The 23860-nt window shown below is 37.6% G+C and overlaps 1 long non-coding RNA gene across 2 annotated transcripts in view; it reads right to left on the bottom strand.

Moving 5' to 3' along the window:
• The window catches only part of LOC116558636, a 125775-nt gene that overhangs the window by 14525 nt on the left and 87390 nt on the right, over nucleotides 1-23860 (bottom strand). Inside the window, exon 4 of one of the 2 annotated variants that reach the window (XR_004272110.1) lies at nucleotides 10774-10862. The exons of the other annotated variant lie outside the window; for it this stretch is intronic. This is a non-coding gene — a long non-coding RNA (uncharacterized LOC116558636). Of the gene's footprint in view, nucleotides 1-10773; nucleotides 10863-23860 lie in introns of those variants that run through there. 2 annotated transcript variants of the gene reach the window in all.

Genomic DNA, 23860 nt, shown 5'->3' with positions numbered 1-23860 from the left:
TCACTTTAACAGAGATGATATAATATTATTGGACATGTGTGGCAGACATTACTAACTTCTCAGCAATATGGTCACACAAGAGAATTATACCTTCCTGCCACAATGGCTAACTTGCTTTGGACTTGAACAAAGTGACACATGTCATTCTGGGTAAAAGTATTTAACTGCTGGTCCTCAGTGCTCCGCTTCATTTTTCGCCATGTACTAGAGAGGCAGAAGCCCCCAACAGCCTGGGGAATCTGAATGACTAATGAGGAAGTCACTTCTGCTGATCCTCAGTGGACAGGTAGCAGGGGCAAAAATATGAACTTCTATGGTTTTAAGTCATTGAAATATTGGAGGATGTTTGTTACTAATGAATAGCATAATTTATTTTAACTAATTTAGATATGTAAAAGGACTCAAACTAGATATTTATTTCTGCACAATAATTTAAGGGAATTTGAGGATGGGAGTATATTTTCTTTCTTTGTTTCTTATGTGTTGATATTGGACAGTCTCAAAGATGATAAATACGCTATAATAGAAGAAAGTGCCCGTCTTGACACACATATGAACAAGTGTAGAAATCTCTTAAATTTCTGAATCCAAGCAACTTATGAAAAGACAAGTGTTAGGAAGAATGTAAAGAAGTTGAAACCCTGTGAACTGTTGGTGGAAAGGCAAAATGGTGCAGACACTACATAAGAAAGGATAACGGTACCTCAAAAAATTAAAAACACAAGCAGTATGTGATCTAGGTATTTATCCAAAAGAACTGAAAGTAGGATCTTGAAGAGATTAGCACCCTGGTGATTATTGCAGCATTATTCCTAATACCTACTATGTAGAAACATCTAAATGGCCATCAAAAGCTCAATAGATGAAGAAACTGTGGTATATGCAATGAAATATTATTCAGGCTTAAAAAGGATATGCAACAACATGGATGAACCTTGAAGACATTATGCTAAGCAAAATAAGCCAGTTACAGCAGGACAAATAGCACATGATTCCACTTATATGAGGTATCTAAAGGAGTCAAATTCAGAATCAGAGAGTGGAAACGTGGTTAACAGGGGTAAGAGTAGTGGGAAGTTGTTAATCGGTGGGCATAAACTTTTAATTATACAAGATTAATATGTTCTAGAGATCTTCTATACAACACTGAACCTATAGTTAACTTATTAATAGTTAAGTGTTTTGATTGTAAATTTAAAATTTTGTTAAGAGGGTAGACCTCATGTTTCACACTCTTACTACAATAAAATTTAAAATGTGTAAAATTTTAAAAGAAAAAAATGCATCTTTGCTTCTGGAGCTCTTAGATGCAGTGTTTCAGTCTATCTGAACATACTCTATCTAATACAATATGAGGATACTTCCTAAAGTTTATTTGAGAAAATTTTTTCCAGGTCATAAAATGGCTACAGTTACATTGTTTTAAAAAGCAAGAATTCAGGCCGGGCATGGTGGCTCACACCTCTAATCCCAGCAGTTTGGGAGGCCAAAGCAGGCAGATTGCTTGGGGTCAGGAGTTCGAGACGAGCCTGGCCAAGATGGTGAAACCCTGTCTCTACTAAAAATATAAAAATTAGGCGTGGTGGCAGGCGCCTGTAGTCCCAGTTATTCAGGAGGCTGAGGCAGGAGAATTGCTTGAACCCCAGAGGCGGATGTTGCAGTGAGCCAAGGTAGTATCACTGCACTCCAGCCTGGGCGACAGAGTGAGACTCCATCTCAACAACAGCAGCAAAAAAAAAAAAAAAAGAATTCTGCAAAGTATAAATAAAACAAATCATCATCTACCTTTCTACCACACCTGTTGTATTTCCTTCATTTGGTGTATCTGTGCATATAAATCAGTTTCATGTCTAGATTTCTCCACAATATTTTATCATAGGTATTTCTTAATGACAATATTCTCTAAAATTATGTATTCATCTATCTATAACAGTAATAATAATAGCAGCTACCATTCATTGAGCTCTGCTGTTGAGGAATTCTAGGTATTGTATATAGCACCTTACATATATTATCAGTTATTCCTTAGAATAGCCTTGTGTGGCAGGCATTTTTGAAGTTAAGTAACTTGCTCAAGGACATAATGTTTATTAGAAAGTGAGATTCAGATCACATCTGCATCCTCCAAGGCTGATGGTCTTAAGTACAATATTCTATGGAATAAAAATTCATTTTTAGGTACTTCTAAATTTTAACAATAAAAAACATCTTTATAAAAATTCTATGTACATTTTAAGTATCTTCTTAGGATTGTCTGAAGTAGAATTAACAATCTGAGGATTTCAGCATGTATGACATACTTGATATATATGACCAAGTTGACCTTAAAGATTATATTAATTTATTTTCCAACCAGCAATGAAAGTGATTTTCATTTTACTTAGCCCCCAACAAAAAATAGTTTTTTGAAAAGTCTTTCTCTATTGTAACTTACTGTCTTATTTTTAAATTATTTTATGACTACTAAGTTTATATGTATATATCATCTTTTCTTTCTCCAATGTCCTATTCATGCTTTTACCCATGTTTCTATTAAGGAGCACATAGTTTACTTAATAATTTGCGAGTGTTTTTGTTGTCTTAAAGATAGGAAACATCTGTCAGTCATATATGTTGCAAATACTTCCCCAGTTTGCCTTCTAATTTTGAAGTATTTTATGTAGAAAAATGTATCAATATTTTATTTATTTATTTATTTTTTTTTTTGCTTTTAGGCTTGGAAAAGATTTTATATTTTAAAATTTTCATAGCTTCTTAATTTTACTTTGAGCTCTTTAAACTCTCAGGAATTTCAACAAAGGCATGAGGGAAAATCTATTTTTTTGTCCAAACGATGCTATATTTCCTGTTTTACTTATTAAATGATCTTTCCATTCATCAAGTTAAAATGCCACCTTTAGCTTAGTATAAATTTCTATATTTTTTAGAGTCTATTTCTTGCCTTTCTATTCTGCATCTGTGATTTATTCTTTTGTCACTATTATGGTACATTAATAACTGAAGTTTTATAATATGTTTTAATATTTTCAAATGAAAGTTCAATTTCACACATTTTTCTCTCTCAGAATGTTTTTGGACATTCTCATCTGTTTGTTCTTCCAGATGATTTTAGAAGTGATTATGTCAACCCTGACAAAAAAAGCCTGTGAAGATTAAATTACATTAAACATACAAATTATTTTGCAGAGAATTATATTCTTAAAATAGCTTGTCTCCCGGGTATTCCAATGTTCTTAAACCCTAAGTCATCCTATTCTAAATCAGGACTATTTTTATGAACTTGAAGCTTCCTAGGAAATATTTCACAGTCCCGTCTCCAGCCCTAATAAACGTGGCCATTGCCACGTATGTCCCATTACAGCAAAGGATATAATAATATAGAATTATAACAGTAATATCAGGCTTTTTAATTATCCAGGTTGGCTTCAATGTCCTCTAACATTAAAACATGGAAACTCCATGCCCTTTGGTGATAAGAATCTAATATGTACATAATATATCAAAGCTAAAAATCTAAAGTCTATAAGCATTTCCCAGTTTGCAAAATCTTGAAAGGAATTAGCAGTCTCCTTTTCATTTTTTCCACAGAGGAAACTGGGAAGTTTTAATAGTATTTTTTATTTTCTCATAATCACTATAGTGTCCTGTTTCATGGCCTTATGTAGTATACATATAATTATAAAATTTTCCCATCAAGCAACTTAAAATACATTTGCCTTACCCTGAGTCAGGGAACTCTAAAAAATTAGTAATACAGAATGGGATCTATAGCAGACACAGTTTCCCTGAGGAATAACTGGCATTGCCAAATCCATAAAAAGAACATTCCAAGAATTGGGGACCAAAAACGTCCAAGAATGAATGAGCTGTCTGCTTCCCACATACCTCAAATCCCTGAGCAGCTTTGTGGGTATAGGACTGTGTGACTATAGCTAGAAGCTCATTAAATTATTGTGTATAAAACAGTGGTCAAATTTTAGACCACTATTATATATGTCTCTAGCAGAAAAAGAACTGTTTTGTAGTAAGGCAGGACTTACTAAAGGGTGTTCTGCTTTAATGTGTACATAAAAGGTGGTTCTGAATACGTTTGAAGAAGGCAGAGTTTAAGTTAAATAGGCCTCTTTACGATGGGATTTCACAAGGTCTTTAATATACAAATGTGAAGCTTCAGAATAAAAAGAATTTGCAGCACTTTCTGAACAACTGACACAGAATACTTTTTTAAGGTAGTCACTAACGATCCAAGGAAACTTTTCAGGAATACTAACTATTGGGATAGAAGCCACATTAGAAAGTTTTCTAGTTTTCCACCAAATAATAACAGCTGTTACTCACAATCATACATTTGCCTATAGAAAATAGAAATGTAATTACATGCTGGATTCATTAGTGAGTTTTCATCTCTGAATTTGGGTTACAAACTCACCCCACCACTTACTGGCAATATGTGTCCCTAGTTAATTTCAGATTTCTCATGTATAAAATGAAAGAAATAATAATATCTCATAGAACTTGTACAAAGATTAAAATAACAAATGCAAAAATGACTTTTTAAACTGTAAAAAAAAGTCTGTACATAATGTATTATACACCTGTTTACCTTGATAGAAGAGAAAATAGACATTTACACTGGAAAACTGCACATGATGAAATGATTCTCTTTCATAAACTAGTTAATGAAATCTACAAGGAAAAATGAGGGTAAATGCATTTTAAAACCCGAAAATGTTTCCATTATATTCACCCTCTATTCTAGTACCATATTGATTATTGTGTTAGTTCTATTGCCTTAGCTACTAAAAGATAACTCAAAATACTAGTGACTTAAGACAGAAGTTTAGTTTCCTTTTCTGTATCTGAGCGAGGGCAATTGAGAAGTAATGCAATGTCAAAGCCTGAGGCTCCTTCTGGTGGCTTTGCCAGAACTTGAGGGTCATATTCACCCACAAGGACCCAGAAGGAAAGGGGAAGGAAAAAAAAAGCAGTTGTATACATCACTCCTGCTTACATACTTTTGACCAAATATAGATGGCCACAACTAGCTGCAAGGAAGGCAAGTAATTATGGTCTTTATTCTGGGTGTCCATGTGGCCAGTTGAAATTTGAAAGGTCTATCATAAAAGGAAAAGGGAGAGAACATATAGTGAAAGACCATGGCCATTCACTTCCAAAATTATGTTATCTATTAATAGTATTAGGATCCTGAAGATTTTGTAATTATTTGCCCTGCATTTCTCAGATAATTATTATGTATACTAATCCTTGGAAATAAAGTTACTGCAGAGGATGTTTGCCCTCTATTTTAAATACTTCAACCTAATTTCCTAAATATCATATATCAGAGGTCTCCATGTCAATTAGGCCAATCATGGAGGGACGAGAGAAAGGCGAAGCCCAATGCAAGGAAATCCAAAAAATGATACAAGAAGTGAAGGGAGAAATATTCAAGGAAATAGATAGCTTAAAGAAGAAAAAAAAAAAAAATCAGGAAACTGGCTAGGCACAGTGGCTCACGCCTGTAACCCCAGCACTTTGAGAGGCCAAGGAGGAAGGAACACCTAAGGTCAGGAGTTTGAGACCACCTTGGCCAACACAGTGAAATCCTGACTTTATTTAAAAATGCAGAAATTAGCCAGGCATGGTGGTGGGTACCTGTAATCCCAACTGCTCTTGCGAGGCTGAACCAGGAAAATCACTTGAACCCAGGAGGCAAAGGTTGCAGGGAGTCAGCCTGGGCAACAGAGCAAGACTCCGTCTCAAAAAAAAATGAAGAAACTTTGGACACACTTTTAGAAATGTAAATACTCTGGGAAGGCTCAACAATAGAATGGAACAAGTAGAAGAAATAAATTCAGAACTCAAAGACAAGGTCTTCTAATTAACCCAATCCAATGAAAAAGTAAAAAGAGTAAGAAAATCTGAACAAAACCTCCAAGAAGTCTGGGAGTATGTTAAATGACCAAACATGATAATAATCAGTGTTCCTGAGGAAGAAGATAAATCTAAAAACTTGGAAAACATAATCGGGAGAATAATTGAGGAAAACTTCCCCAGCCTTGCTAGAGACCTAGACATCCAAAAACAAGAAGCACAAAAACACCTGGAAAATTCATCACAGAAAGATCTTCACCTAGGCACAAAGTCATCAGGTTATCCAAAGTCAAGACAAAGGAAAGAAACATAAAAGCTGCCAGATTAATAAAAAAAGGGAGAAGAATCAAATAGATGCAATAAAAAACGATAAAGGGATATCACCACTGATTCCACAGAAATACAAACTACCATCAGGGATTACTACAAACAACTCTATGCACATAAACCAGTAAACCTGGAAGAAATTGATAAATTCCTGGACACCTGCACTCTCCCAAGACTAAACCAGGAAGAACTTGAAACCTTGAACAGACCAATAACAAGGGCTGAAGTTGAGGCAGAAATTAATAGCCTGCCAATCAAAAAAAGTCCCAGTCCAGATGGGTTCAAAGCTGAATTCTACCAGATGTACAAAGAGGAGCTGGTACCATTTCTTCTGAAACTATTCCAAGCAATACAAAAAGAGGGAATCTTCCCTAACTCTTTTTTATGACACCAACATCATCCTGATACCAAAACCCAGCGGAGACTCAACAAGAAAAGAAAACTTCAGGCCAATAACCGTGATGAGCATAGATGCAAAAATCTTCAATAAAATACTGGCAAACTGATTGCAACAGCACATCAAAAAGCTTATCCACGACGATCAAGTAGGCTTCATTCTGGAGATGCAAGGCTGGTTCAACATATGCAAATCTGTAAATGTAATCCACCACATAAACAGAACCAAAGACAAAAACCACATGATTATCTCAATAGATGCAGAGAAGGCAGAAGAAACAATCATTAGAGTGAACTGGCAACCAAGATAATGGGAAAAAATTTTTGCAATCTACCCATCTGACAAAGGGCTAATATCCAGAATCTACAAAGAACTAAAACAGATTTACAGGAAAGCAAACAAACAAACCCATCCAAAAGTGGGAGCAGGATATGAACAGACATTTTTCAAAAGAAGACATATGAGGCCAGCAACCATATGAAAAAATGCTCATCATCACTGGTCATCACAGAAATGCAAATCAAAACCACATTGAGATATCATCTCATGCCAGTTAGAATGGCGATCATTAAAAAACCTGGAGACAACAGATGCTGGAGAGGATGTGGAGAAATAGGAACACTTTTACACTGTTGGTGGGAGTGTAAACTAGTTCAACCATTGTGGAAGACAGTGTGGCACTTCCTGAAGGACCTAGAAATAGAAATTCCATTTGACCCAGCAATCCCATTACTGGGTATATACCCAAAGGATTATAAATAGCTCTACTATAAAGACACATGCACACATATGTTCATAGCAGCACTGTTTACAATAGCAAAGACCTGGAACCAACCCAAATGCCCATTAATGATAGACTGGACAAGGAAAATGTGGCACATATACACCATGGAATACTGTGCAGCCATCAAAAATGACGAGTTTGTGTCCTTTGTAGGGACATGGATGAAGGTGGAAACCATCATTTTCAGCAAACAAAACAAGAACAGAAAATCAAACACCATATGTTCTCACTCAGAGGCGGGTGTTGAACAATGAGAACACATGGACAGAGGGAGGGGAGCATCACACACTGGGGTCTGTTGTGGAGGCCAATGGAGGGACAGCAGTGGGGTGGAGAGGTCAGGGAGGGATAACATGGGGAGAAATGCCAGATGTAGGTGACGGGGGTATGGAGGCAGCAAACCACATTGCCATGTGTCTACCTATGCAACAATCCTGCATGATCCACACGTGTACCCTAGAACCTAAAGTACAATTTAAAAAAAGCTGTGAGACAGAAGTACTAGGTAACCTATAAAGGAAAACCTATCAGATTAACAGCAGATTTCTCAGTAGAAACCCTACAAGCTAGAAGGGATTGGGTCACTATCTTTAGCCTCCTCAAACAAAACAATTATCAGTCATGAATTTTGTATCCAGTGAAACCAAGCATCATATATGAAGGAAAGATACAGTCATTTTCAGACAAACAAATACCAAGAGAATTCGCCATTACCAAGCCACCACTACAAGAACTGCTAAAAGGAGTTCTAAATCTTGAAACAAATCCTGAAAACACATCAAAACAGAACCTCTTTAAAACAGAAATCACACAGAACCTATAAAACAAAAAATACATATTAAAAAGCAAACAACAACAAAAAAAAACAAAAGTACACAGGCAACAAGAAACACAGTGAATACAAAGGTACCTCACATTTCAATACTAACATTGAATGTAAATGGCCTAAATCCTCCACTTACAAGATACAGAACATTCTTTTACCACAGAATGGGTAAAAGCTCATGAACCAACTGTCTGCTGCCTTCAGGAGACTCACCTAGCACATAAGGACTCACATAAACTTAAAGGGATGGAAAAAGGCATTTCATGCAAATGGACACCAAAAGCAAGCAGGGATAACTAAGAAATGAGACAGATAGCAACACAATAATAATGGGGGACTTCAATACTCCACAGACAGCAATAGACAGGACATCAAACAGAAAGTGAATAAAGAAACAATGGATTTAAACTATACCTTGGAACAAATGGACTTAACAGATAAATACAGAACATTTCATCCAGCAACCGCCAAATACATCCGGATGGGTAGAATTAATATTGTGAAAATGACCGTACTGCCAAAAGCGATCTACTAATTCAGTGCAATCCCCATCAAAATGCCACCATCACTCTTCACAGAATTAGAAGAAAGAATTCTAAAATTCATATGGAATCAAAAAAAGAGCCTGCATAGCCAAAGCAAGTCTAAGCAAAAAGAACAAATCTGGTGGCATTTAGGCACGCCACCTTGCCTAAAATAACAGTTCTTTACTCTCTGTGTCCAGTCAGCCCTCCAATAACACCTTACTCTATTCATTCCTCTGTATTTTTCCTCATATAGCATGTATCACCACCTCACATCCTATTATATATTATATTTTGTGTGTGCATGTGTGGATGTGTATATATGCATGTTTTTGGTATACTAACTAGTATGTACATCCATGAAGATAGAAACTTTTATTCTTATATCCACAACAGTTCTAAGTACATAGCAGACACAAAATAAATATTAATTCAATTGGTGAATAAATGAATCTTATTTTACCAGTTGAATATCAAGATATAAAAGAGAAAATGTAAAGTCCTAGGATCAAGGTTTAAAAAAAAGAAAGAAAAAAAAGACAAAGGTACAGTTTTGCTACTACTTGCAAAATCACTACTCTTATGATGATGACCTTACTATGTCTTTGAAGCCTTATATCTAATTTTGTAGAAAAGGGAACTATATCTACCAAAATAATTTCTGAATCTTAGAAATGTTTGTCAGAGCAATCAAAAAATGGAAAACTATGCAAAAGATAGAGTCAGGTGATTTATATTTTTAGGTATGTTCAGTTAACAATTTATAGTTTATAAAAACTTTGACTCTCGTAAGAAAAATGGTATCAGAGAAATTTCCAGGCTTTTAAAATATATATATATACACATATATATAATGAGTATCTACTAGTAATATAGAATTATGAAAAATTATGTTTCCTGACCTGTAAAAAGAGAACACATTCATGCCAATTTCATGGGTCTACCAAGACAAAAAAATCAACTTTTCACTTTGCTCACTACAGAAAAACATTGAGTGCCATTGTGGTGGCAAGAATGAACAACATTCATTCGTTGTTATTTTTCCTTTTGATCCTTTACAGTTGTCAGAGCAGTGATCCTAGCATGGTTCCACGCAGTCAAATCATACTCAACTTCTTTGTCATTATGTAGCTTCTTTTAGACAAGAAGAAATTTTAGCAGGTTTCATTATAATGTATATGCTGAATTCTTCATCGTTTACTCTGACACACAGGGATACTAAACACAATTTATTATTGTTCAGACCAATACCAGTGAAGAGAAATCCTCGGTGTTCACAAGTCATGAACCTTTATTCTTCATTTCAATAAGCACAATCAGCAACTCCTCTGATGAGGAAATTACAGGGCAGAAGACTTTCAGTTTCCTACAATAAGAAGTCGCTCAAAGCCTGGACACACCATATTTTAAATGTCTTACCCAAAAGTCCCACAGAAAAGTTATGTATGAAAATGATATTATTGGCCAGGCATGGTAGCCCATGTCTGTAATCCCAGCACTTTGGGAGGCTGAGGTGGCAGATAGCCTGAGGTCAGGAGTTCGAGACCAGCCTGGCCAATATGGTGAAACCCTGTCTCCACCAAGAAATACAAAAATTAGCTGAGCATGATGGCACCCATCTGTCATCCCAGCTACTCGGGAGGTTGAGGCAGGAGAATCACTTGAACCCAGGAAGCAGAGGTTGCAGTGAACTGAGATCATGCCACCTCACTACAGCCTGGGCAACAAAGCAAAACTCTGGTTTGGAAAGAAAGAGAGGAAAGAAAGAGAGAAAGGTGGGGGAGAGAGAGAGGGAGGGAGGGGGAGAGAGAGAGGGAGGGAGGGAGAAAGAGAGAGAGAGAAAGAAAGGAGGGAGGGAGAAGGGAAGGAAGGAGAAAGGAAGAAAGGAGAAAGGAAAAGGAGGTAGAGAAGGGAGAAAGGAAAAGGGAGGGTGTGAAGGAAGGGAAGGAGGGAGGGAGGGAAGAAAAATGATATCATTAACAATTTGCAAGGTATTGAGTATCTTGATCATAGAGAGATTTCAGAGACCCAGTACCTCAGTACTGGCTGACATGGGGACTCTGACAGAAGAGTGGACATCCGTGCTGTAGATGCTTCAGTGGTGTCATCACAGGCATAGTTTGATCTCACCTGACACAAAACGTGATTATAGTTTTAAGTAATAATCATAAAGGCAAGAAATTTACGTTTCAGTCTAATAAAAACACTAAGATCTTCCTTAGCCAAGCAGCTGAAATCCTGCTAATGAGATTCATCACTGGCCTGCTTAATTACCTCATACATCTTTATCTGCTGATTCCAGCTCTCTACACATGCAGATATACACATCATTCCTCATAGATTATGTGAATCTCCTAAGAGTAAAACATTCCTGAACAAAACACTATATGCTTAGGTAATGTAGCAGAATGATCTTTGAAGAACCCATCAAGAGATTTAACTATTAAGTCTGTTCCTGGACAAGTTATTTTTCAATTAATGTTCCATGAGTAAATCTATTGGAAGCACTGTGGTGGTTAACGCTGGAGAACAGAAAGATCACTCTGATGATAGTTTGGACCTCCACGTCAAGGATATGGGCACATCCTACTGTATATGTATTTCTACAGTCTCATAGAAAAATAGGATATGGCCACAGAGAATTATAGTATTACTGTATTCACTGCCACAGTAAGATGCATTTTTTATGAATTAAGAATCTCTCCATCTTTAACTATAGTCTCTAAAAGTCTAAAACATCTATTCTTTGAATATTTCATATCACTGGCCTGTAAAACTCCCTTGGCCTGATGCTTTGGTGGTGCTGACTGGAGAAAGAGCTCCATTTTTAACAGTCATTATTATTTGTTTTATGTTTGTTTTCTTGGGTTTTGTACATCATTATCAATTTGCTTCTGAATTTTAACAATATATTTAACTCAATATATCTAAAATCCTATCATTTCAACATATAATCAAAATTTAAAATTTTTAATGAGACATTTTACATTCTTAGTAAATAATGTCTCCTAAGTCCAGTACATGTTCTACACTACAGTACATCTCAATTCAGACTGTACACATTTCAAGTGCTCATAGTCCCACGTGGCTAGAGACTACCGCATCAAACAGGGCAGCTGCAAATCTTACCTCCACTGACTTTTGAAACCTAGTGATTCTCACACTACCTTGTTTTGTAGTGACTCTGCTGGAAATACCTTGTCTAGATTCTGACATGATTTCCCATTTCTAAGCTACTGTTCCCACTGAACTTTTAACTCCTGAATCACCGATTCCAGAAATGGATACTTTGCTTGGTTTTCTCAATTCCTGTTCCCTGTCTGACTAACATTGTCCTGCTGCTACATAGCTGGCATGACATCAAGTAATTATTTAGTCTTTGCTCATCAGAAGAGAGTTCTATTTTTATAGAAAATGTATCATTGAGTGGAAGAAAATGCTGAATTCTCTGTGGATTCTTTAGATTTACCTATGGGGAGCCTAACTATTTGGACTATAAAACTATTATCTGGTTCCCAGATCTACTCATGGCTACTAACTGCTTGCTGACATAGTACACAGAAGAAAACAGCTTTTAAACATCAGATGCTAAATATTATCTGGGTCTCTCTCTTTAAATTTGTTCAGTGAAAAATTCCAAATTTGTTCTTACAGGCCAATGAATGACTCAATGTTTCAAGTAGGATGGGGCCAATGTTACCCTCTGAGAAAGACAGAGTAAAAAAAAAGTAGAGGATCGATCCAAGATGGCCATTTAGGAACATCTCAGGATTGCAGCTCCCAGTGAAAGTGCAGAGGGTGAGTGGATGCTGCATTTTTATTGCCCACAGACTAGGAAATTCCCAGGCGGAGGAGCTCCACAGGTGGCCAGCGCGGCTGTGCCGCTGGCGGCGCCGCTGCTTTGCCCCACACAGCTGCTTTTCCAGCGCCCTGGAGCAGCGGTTCTCCGTACAAAATACACCAGTCCAGGTGCCCTTTTGGCTGGCGATTGGAGCCACGGGAAGTTGCCCATTCGTCTATTTAAAAAGGAGACTGAGCAGGGAGCCAGGACAGTAGATTCCAGGGCAAAAAAAAGCTCCCCGAATCTCAGTGCCGCTGTTTAAGCCAGCGCAGTGACTTGTCGCAGGGGAAAACACTCAGACCCGGCGCCTTTTCAATAGGCGACTGGAACACCAACTTAAAAAAAAAAAAAAAAAAGCCTCTGAGGCAGGGAGCCAGGTGATCAGGCTCGGCTAGTCCCACCCCCACAAAAGAACAGCAATCAGAAACTCTCTGGATTGAGAGTTTCACAGAATGCACTGCTGAACACGTGATGGTCCAGCTCTGTGGGGGAGGGGCGCCCGCCATTACCAAGGCAGCCTACCACTACGGAGGTAGCCAGCCAATGCTGAGGCAGCCTGCCGTTGCCAAGGCAACCCACCACTGCAGAGAGACTCCACCCCAACAGAGGTGGGCCACCATTGCCAAGGCAGTTCTAACTACACCCATATAAACAGGATTTTGGGGAAGTTCACTCAGCAGCTGGGCAGAGCCCACAGCAGCTCAGCAAAGCCACTACAGGCAGACAGTGACTAGGCTGCCTCCTTGCTGGGCAGGGCAGCTCTGAAGGAAAAAAAAAGAAGGCAGCAGCATAACGGAAACTCATAAAGCCCTAAACCCTTGGGACAGAGCACCTGGGAACAAAAAGCGGTTTATGAGTTCTGCTGCAGCACACCTAAACGTACCTGCCCAGCAGCTCCGAATGAACAACGGAGCTCACAGCTCAGCATTTGAGCTCCCATAAAGAAGAGACCATCTCCTGAAGCAGCTCCCTGACCGCTGTATATCCAAAGAGCCACCTCATAAAGGAGAGATCAGATTGACACTTGGCGGGTATCCTTCTGGGACAAAGATAGCAAAAGAAGAAAACTGGTAACCGCCCTTACTGTTCAGCAGCTGCTGCAGGTGATCCCCAGGCAAGCAGCACCTGGAGTGGACCTCAGCACACCTACAGCAGAGGGGCCAGACTATCAGAAGGAAAACCAAGAAACAGAAATAACCTCATCATCAACAAACTTAACATCCACTCAGAGACCCAATCTGAAAGCCAGCAACTACAAAGATGACAGGTGGATAAATCCATAAAGATGGGAAGAAACCAGCACAAAAAGGATGAAAACACCCGAAACCAGAACACCTCTCCTCCTACAAGGGATCACAACTCCTCACCAGCAAGGGAACAAGGTTGGATGGAGAACGAGTGTGATGAAATGACAGAATCAGACTTCAGAAGGTGGGTAGTAAGAAATTTCTGTGAACTAAAAGAATATGTTCTAACCCAATGCAAAGAAACTAGAACCTTGAAAAAAGATTTGACGAAATGCTAACGAGAATGGACAAAATAGAAAGGGATATAAGTGAAATGATGGAGCTCAAAAACACAACATGAGAACTTCGCGAAGCATGCACAAGTATCAACAGCCGAATTGACCAAGCAGAAGAAAGGATATCAGAGGTCGAAGATCAACTCAATGAAATAAAACAGGAAGGCAAGAATAGAGAAAAAAGGGTAAAAATGAATGAATAAAGTCTCCAAGAAATGTGGGACTATGTGAAAAGACCTAATCTACGTTTCATAGGCGTACCTGAATGCGACGAAGAGAATGAATCCAAGCTGGAAAATACTCTTCAGGATATCATCCAGGAAAACTTCCCCAACCTAGCAAGGCAGGCAAATATTCAAGTCCAGGAAATACACAGAACACCACAAAGATATTCGTCAAGAAGAGCAACCCCAAGGCACATAATCATCAGATTCACCAGGGTTGAAATGAAGGAGAAAATACTAAGTAAAGCCAGAGAGAAAGGTCGGGTTACCCACAAAGGGAAGCCCATCAGACTCACAGCAGATCTCTCAGCAGAAACCCTACAAGCCAGAAGAGAGTGGGGGCCAATATTCAACATCCTTAAAGAAAAGAACTTTCAACCCAGAATCTCCTACCCAGCCAAACTAAGCTTCATAAGTGAAGGAAAAATAAAATCCTTTGTGAACATGCAAGTACTCAGAGATTTCATCACCACCAGGCCAGCTTTACAAGAGCTCCTGAAAGAGGCTCTACACATATAAAGGAACAACCAGTACCAGCCACTCCAAAAACATGCCAAATGGTAAAGAGAATCAACACAATGAAGAATCTGCATCAACTATTGGGCAAAACAGCCAGCTAGCACCAAAATGGCAGGATCAAATTCACACATAACAATATTAACCCTAAATGTAAATGGACTAAATGCCCCAATCAAAAGACACAGACTGGCAAATTGGATAAAAAGACAAAATCCATTGGTGTGCTGTATCCAGGAAACCCATCTCACATGCAAGGATACACAAAGGCTCAAAATAAAGGGATGGAGGAAGATTTACCAAGCAAATGGAGAGCAAAAAAAAGCAGGAGTTGCAATTCTCATCTTTGATAAATTAGACTTTAAAGCAACAAAGATCAAAAGAGACAAAGAAGGACATTACATAATGGTAAAAGGATCAATGCAACAAGAAGAGCTAAGGATCCTAAATATATAAACACCCAATATGGGAGCACCCAGATACATAAGGGAAGTTATTAATGACTTACAAAGAGACATAGACTCCCACACAATTATTCTGGGAGACTTTAACACCCCATTGTCAATATTAAACAGATCAACCAGACAGAAAATTAACAAGGATATCCAAGACTTGAACTCAGACCTGGACCAAGCAAACCTAATAGACATTTACAGAACTCTCCACCCCAAATCCACAGAATATACATTCTTCTCAGCACCACATCACACATACTCTAAAACTGACCACATAATTGGGAGTAAATCACTCCTCAGCAAATGCAAAAGAACGGAAATCATAACAAACAGTCTCTCAGACCACAGTGCAATCAAGTTAGAACTCAGAATTCAAAAACTAACCCAGAACCGCACAGCTTCATGGAAACTGAACAACTTGCTCTTGAATGTTGACTGAATAAACAATGAAATGAAGACAGAAATAAAGATGTTCTTCGAAACCAACGAGAATGAAGACACAACATACCAGAATCTCTGGGACACATATAAAGCAGTCTCTAGAGGAAAATATATAGCAATAAGTGCCCACATGAAAAGCAAGGAGAGATCAAAAATTGACACCCTATCATCAAAACTGAATGAACTAGAGGAGCAAGATCCAAAAAAACTCAAAGTCTAGCAGAAGACAAGAAATAGCTAAGATGAGAGCACAACTGAAGGAGATAGAGACACAAAAAACCCTTCAAAAAATCAATCAATGCAGGAGCTGGTTTTTTGAAAAGATCAACAAAATAGACAGACCACTAGCCAGATTAATAAAAAAGAGAGAATAACCAAATTGATGCAATAAAAAACGATAAAGGGGATATCACCAGATTCCACAGAAATTCAAACCATCATCAGAAATTATTACAAACAACTCTATGCACATAAACTAGTAAATCTGGAAGAAATGGATAAATTCCTGGACACTTGCCTCCTCCCAAGCCTAAACCAGGAAGAAGCCAAAACCCTGAACAGACCCATAACAAGGTCTGAAATTGAGGCAGCAATTAAGAGCTTACCACCCAAAAAAAGCCCAGGTCCAGACGGGTTCACAGCCGAATTCTACCAGACATACAAAGAGGAGCTGGTACCATTCCTTCTGAAACTATTCCAAACAACACAAAAAGAGGGAATTCTTCCCAAATCATTTTATGAGACCAACATCATCCTGATTGCAAAACCCGGCAGAGACTCAACAAGAAAATAAAACGTCAGGCCAATGATTGCAAAACCCGGCAGATACTCAACAAGAAAAGAAAGCCAATATCCATGATGAACATAGATGCAAAAATCTTCAATAAAATACTGACAAGCCGATTGCAACAGCACATCAAAAAGCTTATCCACCATGATCAAGTAGGCTTCATCCCGGGGATGCAAGGCTGGTTCAACATACGCAAGTCTATAAACGTAATTCACCACATAAACAGAACCAAAGACAAAAACCACATGATTATCTCAATTGATGCAGAGAAGGCCTTTGACAAAATTCAACAGCCCTTTATGCTAAAAACCCTCAATAAGCTAGGTATTGACGGAACGTATCTCAAAATAATAAAAGCTATTTACGACAAACCAACAGCCAATATCATACTGAATGGGCAAAAACTGGAAGCATTCCCCTTGAAATGTGGCACCAGACAAGGATGCCCGCTCTCACCACTCCTATTCAATATGGTACTAGACGTTCTAGCCAGAACGATCAGGCAAGAAAAAGAAATAAAGGGTATTCAAATAGGAAAGGAGGAAGTCAAATTGTCTCTATTTGCAGACAGCATGATTGTATATCTAGAAGACCCCATCGTCTCAGCCCCAAATCTCCTGAAACAGATAAGCAAGCTCAGCAAAGTCTCAGGATACAAAATCAATGTGCAAAAATCACATGCATTCCTATACACCAATAACAGACTGAAAGAGAGCCAAATCAAGAACAAACTTCCATTCACAATTGCCACAAAGAGAATAAAATACCTAGGAATACAACTAACAAGGAATGTAAAGGATCTCTTCAAGGAGAACTACAAGCCACTGCTCAACGAAGTAAGAGAGGACACAAACAGATGGAGAAACATTCCATGTTCATGGTTAGGAAGAATCAATATTGTGAAAATGGCCATACTGCCCAAAGTAATTTACAGATTCAATGCTATCCCCATCAAGCTACCAATGACCTTCTTCACAGAACTGGAAAAAACCACCTTAAACTTCATATGGAACTAAAAGAGAGCCCGCATAGCCAAGTCAATTCTAAGCAAAAAGAACAAAGCGGGAGGCATCACACTACCAGACTTCAAACTATACTACAAGGCTATAGTAATCAAAACAGCATGGTACTGGTACCAAAATAGAGATCTAGACCAATGGAACAGAACAGAGGTCTTGGAAGCAACGCAACATATATACAACCATCTGATCTTTGACAAGCCAGACAAAAACAAGCAATGGGGAAAGGATTCCCTGTTTAATAAATGGTGTTGGGAAAACTGGCTAGCCATGTGCAGAAGGCAGAAACTGGACCCCTTCCTGACACCTTACACTAAAATTAACTCCAGATGGATTAAAGACTTAAACATAAGACCTAACACCATAAAAACTCTAGAAGAAAATCTAGGCAAAACCATTCAGGACATAGGTGTAGGCGAGGACTTCATGACCAAAACACAAAAAGCATTGACAACAAAAGCCAAAATAGACATACGGGACCTAATCAAACGCCACATCTTCTGCACAGCAAAAGAAACAGTCATTAGAGTGAATCGGCAACCAACAGAATGGGAAAAAATGTTTGCAGTTTACCCATCTACAAAGGGCTGATATCCAGAATTTACAAAGAACAATAACAGATTTACAAGAAAAAAACTAACAAACCCATTCAAAAGTGGGCAAAGGACATGAACAAACACTTTACAAAAGAAGACATACATGAGGCCAACAAACATATGAAAAAATGCTTATCATCACTGGTCATCACAGAAATGCAAATCAAAACAACATTGAGATACCATCTCATGCCAGTTAGAATGGCGATCATTAAAAAATCTGGAGACAACAGATGCTGGAGAGGATGTGGAGAAATAGGAACACTTTTACACTGTTGGTGGGAGTGTACATTAGTTCAACCATTGTGGAAGACAGTGTGGCCTTCCTGAAGGACATAGAAATAGAAATTCCATTTGACCCAGCAATCCCATTACCGGGTATATATCCAAAGATTATAAATCGTTCTGCTATAAGGACACGTGCACACGAATGTTCATTGCAGCACAATAGCAAAGACCTGGAACCAACCCAAATGCCCATCGATGATAGACTGGACAGGGAAAATGTGGCACATATACACCATGGAATATTATGCAGCCATCAAAAACGATGAGTTTGGGTCCTTTGTAGGGACATGGATGAACCTGGAAACCACCATTCTCAGCAAACTGACAGAAGAGCAGAAGATCAAACGCCGCATATTCTCACTCATAGGCGGGTGTTGAACAATGAGAACACATGGACACAGGGAGGGGAGTACTACACACTGGGGTCAGTTGGGCAGAAATAGGGGAGGGACAGTGGGGGGTGGAGAGCTGGGGAGAGATAGCAAGGGGAGAGATGCCAGATGTAGGTGATGGGGAGGAAGGCAGCAAATCACACTGCCACGTGTGTACCCATGCAACAATCTTGCTTGTTCTTCACATGTACCCCCAAACCTAAAATGCAATAAAATAAATGGGGAAAAAACAAGTATGTCAATAATTTTCAAAATATACCTAACTCTCTAACCCCCAGTTAACTTGGAAACCTTAATAGTGTTTTATAGTCTTTTAACTTCTATTTTACCTTTGAAGGCAAACCTCTGTGGTTACAAGCGTATGCTCACAGGCCAACTTTAACCTTGAAGATGTGTTTTGTTGAGTCACACATTGTTTAAAATTCATCTAAACCTACATTTTAAAATTGCGAGCACTCGGCTAGGTACAGTGGCTCACACTTCTAATCCCAGCACTTTGGGAAGCTGAGACAGGTGGATCCTTTGAGGTCAGGAGTTCGAGACCAGCTTGGCCAATGTAGTGAGACCCTATCTCTACTAAAAGTACAAAACTTAGCCAAGCATGGTGGCACACGCCTGTAATCCCAGCTGCTCAGGAGGCTGAGGTAGGAGAATCTCTTCAACCCAGGAGGTGGAGGCTGCAATGAGCCAAGAGCGCACCGCTGCACTCCAGCTTGGGCAACAGAAACTGTGTCTCAAAAAAAGAAAGAAAGAAGAAACTGGGAGCTTTCATATAAACATTTAGCTTTCTAGCTTCCTTTAAAAAGTTGTAAGGTTTATTCACACCGCATTCTTCCCGCATGGTACTTTTTGGCTGAGCTGGACCTCTCAAGAGGTACCACACTCTTTCTATTTGGATATATCCATTTTTATTTTTTTAAGGAACACATCTGTTTCAACTAAAGATTGAAATTTATTGGAATAAAGCCATGTGAAAATTATTTTAATAAGTATTTTGCTATAAAATAGAACAAAATGTATGAGACATAGATTCTCAGTTTATTATCAAATGGGCACCTATATCATCACAATTCAAACTATAACATGTCGCCGGCACCAAGGACCCCTCCATTTGTCCATTCGCAATCAGGCCTCTACCTTCCCTAGGGAAACAACCAGTCTTTTAACTCTTGAAATTTTTTTTGTTCATTTTGCTTTTCCAAGTAGATATTCACATTGGCAACAATGAGCAAAACCCTGAGGACAAAGTAGCATCTATACTCCCCCTTACATCTCTAACTTCCCAAATCCATTTTTACTTTATCCAAGAGCCTCCAAAAATGTATGCAGCCCTGAGGACACCTTGCTTTTAGCCCAGTGAGACCTGTTTTAGACTTCTAGAAAGTCAGATAGTAAATTTATGGTGTTGTAAGCCACTAAATTTGTGATAATTTGTTACAACAATGATGAAAACATAAAAGGCCTTTTAAAATCTTTGTATTCCTAACATGTTTGCTCTGTAATTTTTGCATCAAGATACAAACATCTCATACCATACGGCATTATAATTAACGTAATGGCCTGGTGCTATGCAATCCTTTCCACCGTGAATGTTTTTTTCTAATTTTAATATTACCGCAACTTTATTATCATTTTGCTGTTTTATTGTTACCTATCTGTTTTTATTTTCAAACTTCCTGATCATTGTTATTCTGTTTAACAATTTCTGTGATTTAATAATTGTTGTTCACAGTAACATGTAAGTTGTGCCTTATTTCTGCAATTTTGTCTCATGTTCTGATTGTTTATATTTTTCTCTCCTTTTTCTTTCATGTTGGATTAATCAGGACTTTGGGGCAAGGTGGGGGCTGTTCATTGGTTCTTTGTTTTCTCTAGTTATTCATTCTATTTCTGGCAATTTCCCTTTTTTACTTTCTTCTTTAGTTCCTTCCTTTCTTTTTTCCTTTACCAGAAGACATTAATAATCAGCTTTTGAGGGAAAAAAATAGCAGGGTTTTGACTTCTTTCTCTCCTGAACACATCTTCATAACCACTTTAACAATATTTTCATATCATGAGTTCCCCTTTTTTCAATTCATTTTTACTTTTCCTGGATTTTTCTGGATTCCTGCCTCAAGGAATTCTCCCAAAGGGTATTTAGATGGTAAACTTTCTGAGACTAACAAGTCTGAAAATGTCTTTATTTTACTTTCACACTGAACACCAATTTTCTGTATAAAGGTATTGGCTAAAACAATAGCATTGTCTCAAATTCTGAGGATATTCCTGCCTTATCTTCATGCATCTGGTGTTACTAATGAGTGAGTAGTGTGGTTTTGTCTGATATTTTTATGACAGGCACTTTGCATTTTGTTTTTTGTGGTTCTTGCTATTTTCTTTATCTTTGGCTTTCAGACATGTCACCACACTGTTTATAGGCATAGATGTGCTGTCCCCGTCCCCCGTGGCCCCAAATCTGTTCAATCTAAAGATTAGAGTCATTATTCTGTTTCCTCAATTATTTGCTCATCTTCCCCATGCTGTTCTTTCTCAGTACCTCCATAAAACCATATGTTTCTCTAGATCTGCCCTCCATGACCCTTACCTTTGCTCTCACATGTGGTTGCCTTAGCTCTTTGCACTCAGCTCTGGATGTAGCCCTCCAAACCATCACCCGTTTCAGTAATGCAGGCTTCAGTAATGTCCACTGTGCTATTTAGCCCGATTATTTCTTTCCCTTTTTTATCAAAAAGTTTTTAACTTCCAAGAACATTGCTTCTTTCTCATAATAGACTTTTCTTTTTTATAGACAAAGTATGCTTCAAATCTCCAGGATACTTATTTTGTTTATTCTAAAATTTTCTCTTTTCCCTGTATTAACTCTGTTCCCTTGGGGCATTTCTTTTCCTGTTTCTTGAATCTGAACCTCTCCTTCATGATCTGACTTTTCTCAAATAAGTGCTAATTTTTAATTACCTATTCCTATTTATATATTTGTAGGAGGACATTTCAATTGTACAGTGAGACTTAAGCACTCTTTCAGGGTATCTTTGGCATCAAAACTCCCACTTTAGAGAAATTTTACTAGTGGGCTTTGTTCTGAGAGTGGGGGAATGAACACAACTGTTATTCCATTCTTAAATTAAAATGTTGAGTTATTTATTCTCAACTGGAGTTGAGGGTATTCTAGGATTCTTCTGGGAAAATTCACATTTTATTTCCTTTACTTAGAAGGGATTATGTATTCTTCATCTGTTTTATATCTTCCAGAAATTTCTTATTGTTGTCGTCTTTTCTCTCTTAATTCTCATAATAACCTAGTGAAATAAATACAACATCATGTCCACTTTAAAAAGAGAAAACTAAGGGACAAAACCTTTAAGAAGCTAGCCTCAGATATCACAGTTAATAAGTGTCGGGATCAATATTTAAAATCAGATCTTGAGACCATGCACTGACTACATTCACCATTCAGAGCAGAGCAGAAAAGCTTCCCAGTATGTTTCATTTAGCTTTTGACTGTACAATATTAGGAAACATTAACAGGAAACTTAAAGTGACCTCCAGCCCACAAGGTTCAAGGAAGCTGACCTTTGCTTCTAAATCTGGGAAAAATAAACATCCCAATTGCCCAGCAAGATATGAACTTACTCACTTAAGACAATGAATGAATGAATGAATGAATGAATGAATGAATGTAGGTTTTCTCTAAGACTTGAAACGAACCTGAATAGACTGTATTTAAAGTTTGAAAAAATTCAAGGATTTCTTTGCAATGGTTCTCAAGTATCTATTAAGTTTCTTATTTGCTTAAATGGAAGTTCTGAAATAGTCACGTATGCCATACTTGTGACTAAAGCCAAAAACATACAGGAAATTGACCATCAGCTTTCTCATGAGAAATTTCAAGTGTATTTTTTGCAGTTAGGATACTCCAATGAGTGGATTACATACATACCAAAAAGAAACAGAAATCTTCTGTTTCTTAAACAGTTAAGAAACTTCCAATGTTTTAAGGTATTATTTTTCATATATGTATACATTTCATGTTTTTTCTGCCAAACATAATTTTGTATTCTCTATACTCTCATTTCTCTTTTTTAAGTGAAAATAGTTATATTTGGTTTGAGGGACTATGTTATATATTTGTTTGCTTATGTTACATAATAATTATATAATGTTAATATAGAAATGGTACAATTAGCTATAAACATAGTACCCAAAGATAACCATGTTTTTCAATACATAGATGGATAATGCTTAGACAGGCAAAATGGCTACTTTAAAAAATAGCAACAACATAGAATAGCCCTACACACACACACACACACACACACACACACACACACACACACACACAGCTATACATATATACATACATATACATACTGAATAGACTGTATTTAAAGTTTGAAAAAAATCAAGGATTTCTTTGCAGTGGTTCTTAACTATCTATGAAGTTTCTTATTTGCTTAAATGGAAGTTCTGAAATAGTGACGTATCCCATACACATATGTATGTATATATGTATAGCTATTCTATGTTGTTGTTGAATATATATTGTGTGTGGCATGTATGTATATGTATATAAACAGTAAATGTATCCATATATATGTTGTAGCTGAAAAAAATTTGCATACTGTGTGTGTATATATACACATATCTATGGTGTGTACATATATACAGTGCATATATACACTATATATTTTGCATATATTTTCATGGCATAAATAACCCACAGTATAGTGGCTGTATACTAGTCTATCTTACAGTTGTATACCACAGTTTAAACTATGCCCTCCTAATAATCATTTAAGATAGTCCTGATTTTTCTTAATTTTACACAATCCTGCAATTGGCTTCTAGCCCGGCACTGATTCTTTGTATGTATCAGACAAACTAATGTATTATCGTATCAGACAAACAAATATATTATCAATTGTTTGTCTGATACATACAAAGAATCAGTGTCTGGCTAGAAGAGAGTACTGTTCCAGTCAACTTTAATACAGAGAAATCATTACAATTTAAACTCCCAGAAAGAAGACATGAAAGGATACACATA

This window comes from Sapajus apella, unplaced genomic scaffold (assembly GCF_009761245.1).
Source record: "Sapajus apella isolate SASKATOON/1434 unplaced genomic scaffold, GSC_monkey_1.0 scaffold2, whole genome shotgun sequence".
NCBI lineage: Eukaryota > Metazoa > Chordata > Mammalia > Primates > Cebidae > Sapajus > Sapajus apella.
This window is presented reverse-complemented; position numbering and strand designations above follow the sequence as displayed.